Genomic DNA, 16,217 nt, shown 5'->3' on the forward strand with positions numbered 1-16,217 from the left:
ACCTCCAGCCCCTCCTCAGCCCCGCCTCCCGATCTTCCCGGCTCCGCCTCCTACTTTCCCTGGCCCTCCTCCCACTTCTCTCGGGCCCGCTTTTCGCCTCACCCCGGCTCCGCCTCTCGCCCCTCCCCATCCCCATCTCCCGCCCAGCTTGCCCCGCCTCTCGCCTGATTCGGCCCCGCCTCCCGCCCCTCTCGGCCCCGCCTCATCGCCCGCCTCGGCCCCGCCTCCCGCCCCGCCTCTCGCCCCGTTTCCCGCCCCGCCTCGTTCTCGCTGCTGCTGCCCTCTCGTGGCCGCAGTGCGGTACTGCATCGCATGCCCCGCACGGGCGGTTACCGCGCGCCATCCCCGGCGGCAGCGGGGGGCCAGAAGCACCGGGGAGGAGAGCGAGCCCCTTCGGCGGGGGCGGGGGTGTCTCCTGCCCGCTGGCGGCTCGGGGGTGGCGGGGCGGCAAGCTTCAAACTGCCCGATGCAGCAGGCTGCCTGTCCTCGCCTGGAGGCGAGCCGGCTCCGGGCAGCCCCCGGCAGTTATCCGAGCGCTGACGGAAGGCGAGAGGGGAAGGCGGCGGCTACTCCCGCCGGGCGCAGACGCCGGGCGCCTCCCCAGCTCGCCAGAGCTCCTCCGGAGTCTCCCCCGTAACCCCCACCGCCTTGTCCCCCCCCCGCGCTTGCTGGCCCACGCGCCGGCACGGTGGCCGGTGCCCCCCGAGCTACGGCAGCCCCATCCCCTGTCGAAGTGCCTGGCCCCAGGGAGCGCTGCGAGGGGGGCGGGGGGTAGGAAGGAGGCCGGGCTGCGCAACCGGTTTATTTAGTGCTGTGATACACAAACCTCTAAAGTTTGTAAGAAGCAAAAGCCGGGTTTTGGTGAATTCCCCCCGTCTTCGTCAGGCCCGGCCGCCGCTCCCCGTCGCCCCGGCAACGGCCCCGCGCTGCCGCAGGTGCCTCTTCCCCATGGCAACGGCTCCGGGGCGGATGGGCGGGAGGGCAGGCCAATCACAGCGCGGACGCCGCGCTTCGATTGGTCAGATCGAGTATTCAGGGTGGGGGGCGGCGGGGATTGACGCGGTGCTAGACCAATGGATCGGGGATATAAGGAGGGGTTACGGGCCGCGGCCAATGGGCGCGCGGCGCGGGCGGTCCGTCGTGGGCGCTCCGGAAGCGGCGGGCGCCCCGGAAGCGGTGGGCGCCGGGGGATAAAATGGCGCCCAGCTCGAAATCGGAGTGGCGCGGCTTGAGGGGAAAGCGGGGCCTGCGGGGCCGCCGCCGGCACGTCGTGAGGCAGCTGGAGCGCGTGAAGGTGAGCGGGGGACCTGAGCGGTCTGGGGGAACGGGGGGCACTGTAGGGTCGGAGCGGGCGTGCCTGGACCCGCCTTCCCGCGACGTCCCTTCTGCCCGTGGGGTTTGGGGTGCGGGGCTGGTGGTGCTGGAGAAACGAAGCCCGCAAGGGCGATAGTGAAGCGGCGCCCGGGCCGTGCTGGCGCTGCCCCGCAGAGAGGTGGGCCCGGGCCCTCCGCAGTTGCCCAGCGCTCCCCAAAAGTGCCGGTGGGCCCTGGGGGTGGCGGGCTGTGGGGTGGGCTCAGAAACGGTCAGTAAGTGAGCTGTTTTGGGGGTTAAGAGCAGACTCCCGTTTGGCTGGTTTTGCAGGGGAGTGGGAGGCAGAGAGGGGCGGGAGGGTGCTGGGGTCTGCGGGGGAAAGCAGGGGGTGGGCAGGATGCGTGGACCCTCCCCGGAGGTGGGGGGTCTGGTCCCGCGGGACCCCCGAGTTCAGGAGGCGGGTGTGCAGCAGGCTGAACTCCGTGTCTGAGGGGGTCTTCTGGGGGGAACCCTCTCCTCTTCGAGTCCAGCTCTTCTTCTTTGTATGCTGTTTAGTTATTAAGTAATTAGTCATACAAACTAATCGATGTTTATACTGTGTACAGCTGTGGTGTTTAATCACAAGAATCAAGTTATGATGGTGATTGAAGGGCGCCCTTGTCAAAAGCCCAGTCTGTTGCAAGTAGCTGGAGCTTGTCAGGAGAAGGAGAGGCCGGGCGCAGGCCGGGCTGTCCCCAGCGAGGAGCCACGAGGCGAGCGGCCCTTCTGCCGGGAGGGAGCCCGGCCTCTTCCCCGGGGCGTTAAATCCACGCCAGGTGCCTGTCTGGGCCCCGCTCCTGAGGGCAGAGCTGGGCTGGGGGTCCCCTGGCTTGTCCCCGTGGGCTGGCTGTGACAAACAGGGACATTTCTCGCCTCCTCTTTTGCCAGTGTCCCCCTGTGCGTCCCGGGAAGAAAATCCTGCAGGGTTGATTCCGCTGGCTGCTCAGGTAATGGCACGCGTGGGGCCGGGGGAGGGGGGAGAAACGTTTGTGAGTTTGGAGGCGCTACAGGTACTCCACGTCAAACCCTCAGAAAAGGCAAATCTGCTGCCAGCGTGGAAAAGCTGATGCAGTTAACAGAGCGTGCCTCCTTCCCGAATTGGTGCCTGGGTAGTTAGGAATGTCTGCCTTTCGGGTAAAAGTGCAGACTTTATTCTAGGATAAACTAAGAGCTACCCAATACCTTCTTTAGGGTCCAGTGTTTCTCTTCTGTTTGTTCACGCGAATTTTATGGGCAAGTTGGAAATAGCCTTTTATTTTTCCCCGCGTAACTGAGTTGTTATGAGTCTGTGGTGTGAGTATAGTTAGTTTTGGAGCATCTAGATGCCAGCGGAAATGTAGTAAACGAAACATGGTGGAAACTGATGTTTTGCTTGATTTTTATTCAATTTTTTTTTTTTTTTCCTTTGAGTGTTGATGGCATGTTGTCCTGTGTCTCAACCCACAACATCCTGTTCCGTGGAGCCTTCGATCTAGGAGTTTTAAGTCACAAAAGTTTGTCTTTTCAGGAAGGGACTAGACGTTCAGTGGATTGAGGTGTAGACTCGGAGAGTTGCTGAAGTACACGGTCAGCGTTAAAGCCGAATTTCACTGAATGTTGCAGCTGCTGGTGTTCCCTTTCATTAATTTCCCCCCAGCTCCCTCAGGGGTGGGATTTGTTTTTGTTTGTTGGTTTGGTGTTGTGTGGTGTTTTTGTGTTTTTTTTTTTTGTTTTTTTTTTGTGGGGGTGTGGACACATGGATGTTTTTGGGGAGCGTGCGTGGTTTCCAAAGCAGAGCATGGTGTTGCCTGGTGGCAGCCTGCAGAGCTCTTTTGCTGCCTGACCTCCCCTTTGTGACTGCTCTCTCAGGACTGTAACGTTCCTTTGGCTAATTTGAGCGGAGCAATGAAGTTACTTGCCTGTGTAAATGTGCGGGTAGTACCAGGAAGGTAAGTGCTCGAACCGGTAGTGAAAAACTTGGCTACAGGTAGGATTTCTGAAGGAAGAAGAACAACAACAGCAGGAGGAAGCCAATAGAGAGTTCCCCAAAAATAGCGTGTGTCAAATGCATCAAAGTTTTATCGCCAAATGTTGTTTGGCAGTACGTTCCAAGTGTCTCTTTTTGGTAAAGGTAACTTTTTGGGAAATTCAGGGTTGTGTGTGGCAAAACCCGTCCCTCTGTCTGCGTGCCCCGCTCCACAAACGTCCGGCGGCGGGGCTGTCGTTCCCCTCTCTGGGTATTGCCACGGTGGTGCTGCGATATTTAGACCTAAGAGCAGGGTTTCGGAAGGGAAGGCGAATGTCTGTTTTCTGTAAGGGCTGCGCATGCTGACCCTTTTTTCTGTCTGCCGCTTTCCCGCGCGCGAGATGAAGCTGTTTTATTTTTCTCCCTTGTTCTGAGTCTAAATATCTCTGAAGCAGCTGCTGTGGGTTTGCAATTTGCGTTACTACGCTTTTGTGGAGTTGCCATTGTGGATGACTTCTGCTGTGGCCGAGTGTCAAGAGGCGGCTTTGAGTTTAAAGCTTCAGAAACGGCATCCCCTGAAGTCAGCGTAGGTGAAGCTGATGCTGCGCGTGCGGCTGCGCTGGCAGGGATGCTCGGGGGCTCCTCGTGCGAAGAGCGAGGTATGCGTGGGCACCTGCAGGGTTGCGCTCGGGTCTGGGCACGTGCCGTACTTCTGCTGTTGGGAGGTGGCAGAGAGCGTGTGCCTGGTAAGGCCAAGGACAGTTGAAGGCTGGCAGGGACCCTGAGTGGGTTTGGTGGTGCAACCGCAGTCGTAAATGCTCTTGACTGTTTGGAGAAAGGGCCTGGAGAAAATGGTCGCTTTGTTGGAAGGACGCAGTTCAGCGGGACAGGTGGGTTGCTGCACCCTTCAACAAAAACGTTCACCTTGGGACGTCTAGGGTGAGGAAACCTTGGCTCTATGTAGGCTTGAGAAAATGTACCTGTCTGTGTCTGTCACCTGCGTGCAGCCGGGAAGGTGGCTCTAGTGCAGCTGAAGCTGCCGGTGAGTCAACGAAAGGCAGGGTTGTCTAAAAAACGCAAGAGCTCTTGTGGCCTGCCCCGAGAACCGTCCCAAAGGTGATGCCAAGTACTTTTTCCTCCGCTCAGCTGTTGTCTTGGCAAAGCTTCATGGAGAAGGCGGCTTGAGATTCCTACTCGGCTTTACATTCACGGGTTTTTTTCCTCTCTCGGCAGATTGTCAACGGCCAGCCTTTCTCTGCGGTCGCCCTTTCTTCTGCCGTGACGGTACGGGACAGATGGAAAGGATCCAGAGTGGTCTGCGAGGACGATGTACGTCTCCCATGTGCGTCCGCCTTTTTCCTGAGGTCCTTGTCGTGTGGGCTTTGAAGCTCACGTGAATGATGTGCCGACGCTCCTCCCATAATTTTTCAATGAAATATTTGAACACAAATACTAAAAATAAGGTGTGTTCTGGAGCATGTTGCAGCCTTGCAAAGCTTACTTCCCTCCGCTTATTTTGTCTTCCCAAAAGCATAATCTTCTCTTTCTGTGCACTTACCGTTAACTGGCACTGTGAAAATAATGTTGTACTAAAAGAGGGAAGAAAGCGTTCGTAAGGGTTCAGCTGTTCCGAAGAAAGAGACTTTGTTTTTGTGGTAAATTCTTTATGCCTTTTCAGCCCACAAGGTTTTAAAGTATCTTCTAGTAGTACTGGAAAACCTTACTGAGATACTAGCCTCTGTACGAAAAGCAGTCGAGGTCAGAGAAGAGACGTGGACAAAGCGGGACAAATCGGCGTGGCCTCTGCATGTTTTGCGGGCTTTCCCAAGAAGCATTGGCAGCCTTGTAACTGGTGACAGTGAGTCCCGATTTGTTTTGGTGAGCTACTGCTTCCCTAACATCCTTTTTCGGCAACGAGACTATTTTTTCAGCAACAAGACTTTGCACTCTCTCTTTTTTATCTTTTTTTCTTTTTTTTTTTTTTTTTTTTTTTTAAAGTCCACTTCCTTCCAAAGGCCCAAGCACAGCCCGTCTTCCAAATTTGATGGCATCGCCGGTCGTAACAGGCGAGATGTCGCAAAAACACGTTCCCCTGCACGTTCAGCACAGCCAAAAGCATCAGCCCATCTGCCGGTCCTTTATGGTAGCCTTATGGATTGCGGGAGAGGGGATTCGATTCTGCCTGTCCGTCCCGTCTGTCCTCCTGTCTGCTCCCCCCCCCCCCCCCAGCCATATGGGGGATTTTTTTATCTTGCTGATTTTTCTGTCCTAAATTAAACTTTAACAAAGGTTACAATTGTATAAATTACAAATTGACTTGCGTTGTTTAAACTGCAACTGCGGAATAGCTGTAGGATACGATGTATAAGGTGTACATGGGCAGTGAGGTATGTGTTCTAAATCTTTAAAAAACAGGGCCGTTTTTTAAAACGTACAAAAAAGGAAATGTTTAAGAAGAGGCAGCTGAATGTTAGCGGGGTTTTATTGGCAATCTTTAGACGGAGTGCTCTGAAGTTCTTGATTTCTGTCTGGCTGTCAGGGGCGCGTTTCCCCGGCGGTTCAGTAGCATCTCTCCTGGGCAGGGCAGCTGTCCAGATGTCCCTGCTAATTGTGCAGCACCCAAAACCCCCCGAGTCAAATTTTAGCTGTGTATTTTGGAGATGGACAGTTTAATGGTATCGGCTGACAGCTGTGCAAGTGTAATTAGTGCCAAAGGAAAGTCAAACACTTTTATAGTGTAAGTATTTTTATTGGAGATAGATATATCTATCGATAAGCATACGTGCACCTTTTTGGCATAAATGACTGAGCTTTGTTCTTTCTTGTTCATTGCACTCTTCAGAGTTTTACCCTGCCCTTTGGGCTCTCTCGACTCAGCAAGGTGTGCGGCAGCAGCAGCGCGAGGGCTGTAGCTGTTGGGAGGGGTCTGTCATGTCGATGCTGGTCACGGCCCAGCCCTGTGTGGCAGCCTGGCAGGGGGAGGTCCCCGCGGCAGCGCCGTGAGGAAGGGAGGAGGCGTTTCCCAGGGCCAGCCAGAGGGTTTAGTGTCGTGCTCAGAACGTGTTCAGAATGGCACCAATGAGTCTTAATTCTGACTGGAAGAGTTCCAGTCGCTCTGGCTTTGAAAGGCCGCGCTGTACTTCGCGCTGAGCTGTTTCCCTGGAGTCCTCCTGTAGGAGGAGTCAGCTGCTGTCGGGTCCCTAGGTGTGAGGGAATTCCTCTGCTTGCTTCTGTGCTCTCTGTTAATCTGCTGAAATATAATTGGGGCTTTTTGTTTTTCAGGTTTCTCGCTGTACGGGCCTGGCGACGCTCAACAGACCCCCCCCGCCCAGGTTTGCCTGCCGGTGGTTGAGCGCCCCAAGGGGAAGGGGCCAGCCCTGGGTGCGGGGGCTTTGTGCCTTTTTTTTTTTTTTTTTTGGAGGGTGGGGGTAAGGGGGTGGTGGTGGAATAAAAAGGGGTGGGTGTGTGTCTGTGTGGGTGATGATGTCATTTGGGACCGCCTGAGATCACCGGGGGGTGGGGGTGGTCGATGACGTGGCGGAGGAGCAGGTGAGTGGGGGATGGGGTGGTCACGCAGGGGTCGCAGCCCCATAAGGTCTGAGAATTCATGGGGGGCAATAAAAACCATGAAAACCTGTAAATATGGGCATGAGGCATTGAAATAGAGAAAAATCTCTCATTTTAATATGTATAGATAAATGACTACTCATTTATGCATCTCGAAGGAGTTCAAAATAAAAACATACTCTAAAACAATTCTCCTCTGTTACACAAAGGAATTTTCGACTCTAAAATTATGCATTCCCCAGCCCATTTCTGCTGTTATCGTTCTCTCTCTGCCAGGCTGCCCGTCTCTCTGCTTTAATTGCTGTGTCTGCCCTTCAGCTCCTGGAGGTTTTCTGGCGGGTTTATCTTTCCCCTAAATATACGTATCTATGTGTCAATAGGTACGTAAATGTCTCTGTTCTATAAGGTCTTTGAAAGGTTTTCCTTGCGTTTTTGTGGAAAGCATTTAAAAACCTGTCTTACCCCCCCCCACCCCCCGTAATCTCTATGAGAGATGTAAAAGCGCTTTCAAGAGCCCTGCCGCAGCCCCGCCTCCCCTTCTCCCGGAGCCTGCCTCCGACGCCTATGGGCTCCGCCTGCCTCACCTCGGCTCCGCCTCTCCACCCATCCTCTTGTTCCGCCCTCTCCGGCCCCGCCTCCCAGCCGTCTCGGCACCGCCTCCCGCCACGCCTCCCAGCTCTTTTCGGCTCCGCCTCCTAGCCCGCTTTGGCCCACCTCTCAAACTGGTCTCGGCTCCGCCTCCCGCCTGCCTCGGCCCCGCCTCACGCCCCGTTCTGGCCCCGCCTCGTTCCCGCCGCTGCTGCCCCCGCGTGGCCGAAGCGCGGTGCTGCAGCGCCGCTTAATCCCCGGGGCCAGGAGCACCGGGGAGGCGAGCGAGCGCCTGCGCCGGGGCGGCAAGCTTCAAACTGCCCGATGCAGCAGGCTGCCTGTCCTCGCCTGGAGGCGAGCCGGCTCCGGGCAGCCCCCGGGAGATATCCGAGTGCTGATGGAAGGCGAGAGGGGAAGGCGGCGGCTACTCCCGCCGGGCGCAGACGCCGGGCGCCTCCCCAGCTCGCCAGAGCTCCTCCGGAGTCTCCCCCGTAAGCCCCACTGCCTTGTCCCCCCGTCCCCCCCCCCCCCCCGCACTTGCTGGCCCACGCGCCGGCACGGTGGCCGGTGCCCCCCGAGCTACGGCAGCCCCGCCCCCTCTCGAAGTGCCTGGCCCCAGGGAGCGCTGCGAGGGGGGCGGGGTGTGGGGAGGAGGCCGGGCTGCGCAACCGGTTTATTTAGTGCTGTGATACACAAACCTCTAAAGTTTGTAAGAAGGAAAAGCCGGGTTTTGGTGAATTCCCCCCGTCTTCGTCAGGCCCGGCCGCCGCTCCCCGTCGCCCCGGCAACGGCCCCGCGCTGCCGCAGGTGCCTCTTCCCCATAGCAACGGCTCCGGGGCGGGTGGGCGGGAACGCTTTCAAAAGCCGCTGCCCCGGCCCCGCCTTCAAGGCCGCTTCAGCACCGCCTACTGCCCGCTGCAGCCCCGCCTCCCCGCCCACACAGATCCCGCCTCCCTGTGCCTCACCTCCAGCCCCTCCTCAGCCCCGCCTCCCGATCTTCCCGGCTCCGCCTCCTACTTTCCCTGGCCCTCCTCCCACTTCTCTCGGGCCCGCTTTCCGCCTCACCCCGGCTCCGCCTCTCGCCCCTCCCCATCCCCATCTCCCGCCCAGCTTGCCCCGCCTCTCGCCTGATTCGGCCCCGCCTCCCGCCCCTCTCGGCCCCGCCTCATCGCCCGCCTCGGCCCCGCCTCCCGCCCCGCCTCTCGCCCCGCCTCCCGCCCCGCCTCGTTCTCGCTGCTGCTGCCCTCTCGTGGCCGCAGTGCGGTACTGCATCGCATGCCCCGCACGGGCGGTTACCGCGCGCCATCCCCGGCGGCAGCGGGGGGCCAGAAGCACCGGGGAGGAGAGCGAGCCCCTTCGGCGGGGGCGGGGGTGTCTCCTGCCCGCTGGCGGCTCGGGGGTGGCGGGGCGGCAAGCTTCAAACTGCCCGATGCAGCAGGCTGCCTGTCCTCGCCTGGAGGCGAGCCGGCTCCGGGCAGCCCCCGGCAGTTATCCGAGCGCTGACGGAAGGCGAGAGGGGAAGGCGGCGGCTACTCCCGCCGGGCGCAGACGCCGGGCGCCTCCCCAGCTCGCCAGAGCTCCTCCGGAGTCTCCCCCGTAACCCCCACCGCCTTGTCCCCCCCCCGCGCTTGCTGGCCCACGCGCCGGCACGGTGGCCGGTGCCCCGCGAGCTACGGCAGCCCCATCCCCTGTCGAAGTGCCTGGCCCCAGGGAGCGCTGCGAGGGGGGCGGGGGGTAGGAAGGAGGCCGGGCTGCGCAACCGGTTTATTTAGTGCTGTGATACACAAACCTCTAAAGTTTGTAAGAAGCAAAAGCCGGGTTTTGGTGAATTCCCCCCGTCTTCGTCAGGCCCGGCCGCCGCTCCCCGTCGCCCCGGCAACGGCCCCGCGCTGCCGCAGGTGCCTCTTCCCCATGGCAACGGCTCCGGGGCGGATGGGCGGGAGGGCAGGCCAATCACAGCGCGGACGCCGCGCTTCGATTGGTCAGATCGAGTATTCAGGGTGGGGGGCGGCGGGGATTGACGCGGTGCTAGACCAATGGATCGGGGATATAAGGAGGGGTTACGGGCCGCGGCCAATGGGCGCGCGGCGCGGGCGGTCCGTCGTGGGCGCTCCGGAAGCGGCGGGCGCCCCGGAAGCGGTGGGCGCCGGGGGATAAAATGGCGCCCAGCTCGAAATCGGAGTGGCGCGGCTTGAGGGGAAAGCGGGGCCTGCGGGGCCGCCGCCGGCACGTCGTGAGGCAGCTGGAGCGCGTGAAGGTGAGCGGGGGACCTGAGCGGTCTGGGGGAACGGGGGGCACTGTAGGGTCGGAGCGGGCGTGCCTGGACCCGCCTTCCCGCGGCGTCCCTTCTGCCCGTGGGGTTTGGGGTGCGGGGCTGGTGGTGCTGGAGAAACGAAGCCCGCAAGGGCGATAGTGAAGCGGCGCCCGGGCCGTGCTGGCGCTGCCCCGCAGAGAGGTGGGCCCGGGCCCTCCGCAGTTGCCCAGCGCTCCCCAAAAGTGCCGGTGGGCCCTGGGGGTGGCGGGCTGTGGGGTGGGCTCAGAAACGGTCAGTAAGTGAGCTGTTTTGGGGGTTAAGAGCAGACTCCCGTTTGGCTGGTTTTGCAGGGGAGTGGGAGGCAGAGAGGGGCGGGAGGGTGCTGGGGTCTGCGGGGGAAAGCAGGGGGTGGGCAGGATGCGTGGACCCTCCCCGGAGGTGGGGGGTCTGGTCCCGCGGGACCCCCGAGTTCAGGAGGCGGGTGTGCAGCAGGCTGAACTCCGTGTCTGAGGGGGTCTTCTGGGGGGAACCCTCTCCTCTTCGAGTCCAGCTCTTCTTCTTTGTATGCTGTTTAGTTATTAAGTAATTAGTCATACAAACTAATCGATGTTTATACTGTGTACAGCTGTGGTGTTTAATCACAAGAATCAAGTTATGATGGTGATTGAAGGGCGCCCTTGTCAAAAGCCCAGTCTGTTGCAAGTAGCTGGAGCTTGTCAGGAGAAGGAGAGGCCGGGCGCAGGCCGGGCTGTCCCCAGCGAGGAGCCACGAGGCGAGCGGCCCTTCTGCCGGGAGGGAGCCCGGCCTCTTCCCCGGGGCGTTAAATCCACGCCAGGTGCCTGTCTGGGCCCCGCTCCTGAGGGCAGAGCTGGGCTGGGGGTCCCCTGGCTTGTCCCCGTGGGCTGGCTGTGACAAACAGGGACATTTCTCGCCTCCTCTTTTGCCAGTGTCCCCCTGTGCGTCCCGGGAAGAAAATCCTGCAGGGTTGATTCCGCTGGCTGCTCAGGTAATGGCACGCGTGGGGCCGGGGGAGGGGGGAGAAACGTTTGTGAGTTTGGAGGCGCTACAGGTACTCCACGTCAAACCCTCAGAAAAGGCAAATCTGCTGCCAGCGTGGAAAAGCTGATGCAGTTAACAGAGCGTGCCTCCTTCCCGAATTGGTGCCTGGGTAGTTAGGAATGTCTGCCTTTCGGGTAAAAGTGCAGACTTTATTCTAGGATAAACTAAGAGCTACCCAATACCTTCTTTAGGGTCCAGTGTTTCTCTTCTGTTTGTTCACGCGAATTTTATGGGCAAGTTGGAAATAGCCTTTTATTTTTCCCCGCGTAACTGAGTTGTTATGAGTCTGTGGTGTGAGTATAGTTAGTTTTGGAGCATCTAGATGCCAGCGGAAATGTAGTAAACGAAACATGGTGGAAACTGATGTTTTGCTTGATTTTTATTCAATTTTTTTTTTTTTTTCCTTTGAGTGTTGATGGCATGTTGTCCTGTGTCTCAACCCACAACATCCTGTTCCGTGGAGCCTTCGATCTAGGAGTTTTAAGTCACAAAAGTTTGTCTTTTCAGGAAGGGACTAGACGTTCAGTGGATTGAGGTGTAGACTCGGAGAGTTGCTGAAGTACACGGTCAGCGTTAAAGCCGAATTTCACTGAATGTTGCAGCTGCTGGTGTTCCCTTTCATTAATTTCCCCCCAGCTCCCTCAGGGGTGGGATTTGTTTTTGTTTGTTGGTTTGGTGTTGTGTGGTGTTTTTGTGTTTTTTTTTTTTTGTTTTTTTTTTGTGGGGGTGTGGACACATGGATGTTTTTGGGGAGCGTGCGTGGTTTCCAAAGCAGAGCATGGTGTTGCCTGGTGGCAGCCTGCAGAGCTCTTTTGCTGCCTGACCTCCCCTTTGTGACTGCTCTCTCAGGACTGTAACGTTCCTTTGGCTAATTTGAGCGGAGCAATGAAGTTACTTGCCTGTGTAAATGTGCGGGTAGTACCAGGAAGGTAAGTGCTCGAACCGGTAGTGAAAAACTTGGCTACAGGTAGGATTTCTGAAGGAAGAAGAACAACAACAGCAGGAGGAAGCCAATAGAGAGTTCCCCAAAAATAGCGTGTGTCAAATGCATCAAAGTTTTATCGCCAAATGTTGTTTGGCAGTACGTTCCAAGTGTCTCTTTTTGGTAAAGGTAACTTTTTGGGAAATTCAGGGTTGTGTGTGGCAAAACCCGTCCCTCTGTCTGCGTGCCCCGCTCCACAAACGTCCGGCGGCGGGGCTGTCGTTCCCCTCTCTGGGTATTGCCACGGTGGTGCTGCGATATTTAGACCTAAGAGCAGGGTTTCGGAAGGGAAGGCGAATGTCTGTTTTCTGTAAGGGCTGCGCATGCTGACCCTTTTTTCTGTCTGCCGCTTTCCCGCGCGCGAGATGAAGCTGTTTTATTTTTCTCCCTTGTTCTGAGTCTAAATATCTCTGAAGCAGCTGCTGTGGGTTTGCAATTTGCGTTACTACGCTTTTGTGGAGTTGTCATTGTGGATGACTTCTGCTGTGGCCGAGTGTCAAGAGGCGGCTTTGAGTTTAAAGCTTCAGAAATGGCATCCCCTGAAGTCAGCGTAGGTGAAGCTGATGCTGCGCGTGCGGCTGCGCTGGCAGGGATGCTCGGGGGCTCCTCGTGCGAAGAGCGAGGTACGCGTGGGCACCTGCAGGGTTGCGCTCGGGTCTGGGCACGTGCCGTACTTCTGCTGTTGGGAGGTGGCAGAGAGCGTGTGCCTGGTAAGGCCAAGGACAGTTGAAGGCTGGCAGGGACCCTGAGTGGGTTTGGTGGTGCAACCGCAGTCGTAAATGCTCTTGACTGTTTGGAGAAAGGGCCTGGAGAAAATGGTCGCTTTGTTGGAAGGACGCAGTTCAGCGGGACAGGTGGGTTGCTGCACCCTTCAACAAAAACGTTCACCTTGGGACGTCTAGGGTGAGGAAACCTTGGCTCTATGTAGGCTTGAGAAAATGTACCTGTCTGTGTCTGTCACCTGCGTGCAGCCGGGAAGGTGGCTCTAGTGCAGCTGAAGCTGCCGGTGAGTCAACGAAAGGCAGGGTTGTCTAAAAAACGCAAGAGCTCTTGTGGCCTGCCCCGAGAACCGTCCCAAAGGTGATGCCAAGTACTTTTTCCTCCGCTCAGCTGTTGTCTTGGCAAAGCTTCATGGAGAAGGCGGCTTGAGATTCCTACTCGGCTTTACATTCACGGGTTTTTTTCCTCTCTCGGCAGATTGTCAACGGCCAGCCTTTCTCTGCGGTCGCCCTTTCTTCTGCCGTGACGGTACGGGACAGATGGAAAGGATCCAGAGTGGTCTGCGAGGACGATGTACGTCTCCCATGTGCGTCCGCCTTTTTCCTGAGGTCCTTGTCGTGTGGGCTTTGAAGCTCACGTGAATGATGTGCCGACGCTCCTCCCATAATTTTTCAATGAAATATTTGAACACAAATACTAAAAATAAGGTGTGTTCTGGAGCATGTTGCAGCCTTGCAAAGCTTACTTCCCTCCGCTTATTTTGTCTTCCCAAAAGCATAATCTTCTCTTTCTGTGCACTTACCGTTAACTGGCACTGTGAAAATAATGTTGTACTAAAAGAGGGAAGAAAGCGTTCGTAAGGGTTCAGCTGTTCCGAAGAAAGAGACTTTGTTTTTGTGGTAAATTCTTTATGCCTTTTCAGCCCACAAGGTTTTAAAGTATCTTCTAGTAGTACTGGAAAACCTTACTGAGATACTAGCCTCTGTACGAAAAGCAGTCGAGGTCAGAGAAGAGACGTGGACAAAGCGGGACAAATCGGCGTGGCCTCTGCATGTTTTGCGGGCTTTCCCAAGAAGCATTGGCAGCCTTGTAACTGGTGACAGTGAGTCCCGATTTGTTTTGGTGAGCTACTGCTTCCCTAACATCCTTTTTCGGCAACGAGACTATTTTTTCAGCAACAAGACTTTGCACTCTCTCTTTTTTATCTTTTTTTCTTTTTTTTTTTTTTTTTTTTTTTAAAGTCCACTTCCTTCCAAAGGCCCAAGCACAGCCCGTCTTCCAAATTTGATGGCATCGCCGGTCGTAACAGGCGAGATGTCGCAAAAACACGTTCCCCTGCACGTTCAGCACAGCCAAAAGCATCAGCCCATCTGCCGGTCCTTTATGGTAGCCTTATGGATTGCGGGAGAGGGGATTCGATTCTGCCTGTCCGTCCCGTCTGTCCTCCTGTCTGCTCCCCCCCCCCCCCCAGCCATATGGGGGATTTTTTTATCTTGCTGATTTTTCTGTCCTAAATTAAACTTTAACAAAGGTTACAATTGTATAAATTACAAATTGACTTGCGTTGTTTAAACTGCAACTGCGGAATAGCTGTAGGATACGATGTATAAGGTGTACATGGGCAGTGAGGTATGTGTTCTAAATCTTTAAAAAACAGGGCCGTTTTTTAAAACGTACAAAAAAGGAAATGTTTAAGAAGAGGCAGCTGAATGTTAGCGGGGTTTTATTGGCAATCTTTAGACGGAGTGCTCTGAAGTTCTTGATTTCTGTCTGGCTGTCAGGGGCGCGTTTCCCCGGCGGTTCAGTAGCATCTCTCCTGGGCAGGGCAGCTGTCCAGATGTCCCTGCTAATTGTGCAGCACCCAAAACCCCCCGAGTCAAATTTTAGCTGTGTATTTTGGAGATGGACAGTTTAATGGTATCGGCTGACAGCTGTGCAAGTGTAATTAGTGCCAAAGGAAAGTCAAACACTTTTATAGTGTAAGTATTTTTATTGGAGATAGATATATCTATCGATAAGCATACGTGCACCTTTTTGGCATAAATGACTGAGCTTTGTTCTTTCTTGTTCATTGCACTCTTCAGAGTTTTACCCTGCCCTTTGGGCTCTCTCGACTCAGCAAGGTGTGCGGCAGCAGCAGCGCGAGGGCTGTAGCTGTTGGGAGGGGTCTGTCATGTCGATGCTGGTCACGGCCCAGCCCTGTGTGGCAGCCTGGCAGGGGGAGGTCCCCGCGGCAGCGCCGTGAGGAAGGGAGGAGGCGTTTCCCAGGGCCAGCCAGAGGGTTTAGTGTCGTGCTCAGAACGTGTTCAGAATGGCACCAATGAGTCTTAATTCTGACTGGAAGAGTTCCAGTCGCTCTGGCTTTGAAAGGCCGCGCTGTACTTCGCGCTGAGCTGTTTCCCTGGAGTCCTCCTGTAGGAGGAGTCAGCTGCTGTCGGGTCCCTAGGTGTGAGGGAATTCCTCTGCTTGCTTCTGTGCTCTCTGTTAATCTGCTGAAATATAATTGGGGCTTTTTGTTTTTCAGGTTTCTCGCTGTACGGGCCTGGCGACGCTCAACAGACCCCCCCCGCCCAGGTTTGCCTGCCGGTGGTTGAGCGCCCCAAGGGGAAGGGGCCAGCCCTGGGTGCGGGGGCTTTGTGCCTTTTTTTTTTTTTTTTTTGGAGGGTGGGGGTAAGGGGGTGGTGGTGGAATAAAAAGGGGTGGGTGTGTGTCTGTGTGGGTGATGATGTCATTTGGGACCGCCTGAGATCACCGGGGGGTGGGGGTGGTCGATGACGTGGCGGAGGAGCAGGTGAGTGGGGGATGGGGTGGTCACGCAGGGGTCGCAGCCCCATAAGGTCTGAGAATTCATGGGGGGCAATAAAAACCATGAAAACCTGTAAATATGGGCATGAGGCATTGAAATAGAGAAAAATCTCTCATTTTAATATGTATAGATAAATGACTACTCATTTATGCATCTCGAAGGAGTTCAAAATAAAAACATACTCTAAAACAATTCTCCTCTGTTACACAAAGGAATTTTCGACTCTAAAATTATGCATTCCCCAGCCCATTTCTGCTGTTATCGTTCTCTCTCTGCCAGGCTGCCCGTCTCTCTGCTTTAATTGCTGTGTCTGCCCTTCAGCTCCTGGAGGTTTTCTGGCGGGTTTATCTTTCCCCTAAATATACGTATCTATGTGTCAATAGGTACGTAAATGTCTCTGTTCTATAAGGTCTTTGAAAGGTTTTCCTTGCGTTTTTGTGGAAAGCATTTAAAAACCTGTCTTACCCCCCCCCACCCCCCGTAATCTCTATGAGAGATGTAAAAGCGCTTTCAAGAGCCCTGCCGCAGCCCCGCCTCCCCTTCTCCCGGAGCCTGCCTCCGACGCCTATGGGCTCCGCCTGCCTCACCTCGGCTCCGCCTCTCCACCCATCCTCTTGTTCCGCCCTCTCCGGCCCCGCCTCCCAGCCGTCTCGGCACCGCCTCCCGCCACGCCTCTCAGCTCTTTTCGGCTCCGCCTCCTAGCCCGCTTTGGCCCACCTCTCAAACTGGTCTCGGCTCCGCCTCCCGCCTGCCTCGGCCCCGCCTCACGCCCCGTTCTGGCCCCGCCTCGTTCCCGCCGCTGCTGCCCCCGCGTGGCCGAAGCGCGGTGCTGCAGCGCCGCTTAATCCCCGGGGCCAGGAGCACCGGGGAGGCGAGCGAGCGCCTGCGCCGGGGCGGCAAGCTTCAAACTGCCCGATGCAGCAGGCTGCCTGTCCTCGCCTGGAGG

General features: G+C 56.7%; 2 long non-coding RNA genes across 4 annotated transcripts; both read left to right on the top strand.

The window, feature by feature from the left end:
* Positions 1-1,191: 1,191 nt before the first annotated feature.
* LOC309680939 lies at positions 1,192-6,649 on the top strand. Of its 2 annotated transcripts, none has more exons than XR_014270008.1 (4): positions 1,192-1,294; positions 2,239-2,297; positions 4,529-4,758; positions 6,578-6,649. It is a non-coding gene; the product is annotated as an uncharacterized lncRNA (long non-coding RNA). The 2 variants fall into 2 exon arrangements; XR_014270009.1 differs by having other exon boundaries at positions 4,529-4,624; positions 6,578-6,633.
* Positions 6,650-9,604: 2,955 nt separating this feature from the next.
* LOC309680784 lies at positions 9,605-15,061 on the top strand. 2 transcript variants are annotated; one of them, XR_014269996.1, is made up of 4 exons: positions 9,605-9,707; positions 10,652-10,710; positions 12,943-13,172; positions 14,990-15,061. It is a non-coding gene; the product is annotated as an uncharacterized lncRNA (long non-coding RNA). The 2 variants fall into 2 exon arrangements; XR_014269997.1 differs by having other exon boundaries at positions 12,943-13,038; positions 14,990-15,045.
* The last annotated feature ends 1,156 nt before the right edge of the window (positions 15,062-16,217 follow it).

This window comes from Vanellus vanellus, assembly GCF_965231255.1.
Source record: "Vanellus vanellus genome assembly, chromosome: 23".
NCBI classification, from domain to species: Eukaryota; Metazoa; Chordata; class Aves; order Charadriiformes; family Charadriidae; genus Vanellus; species Vanellus vanellus.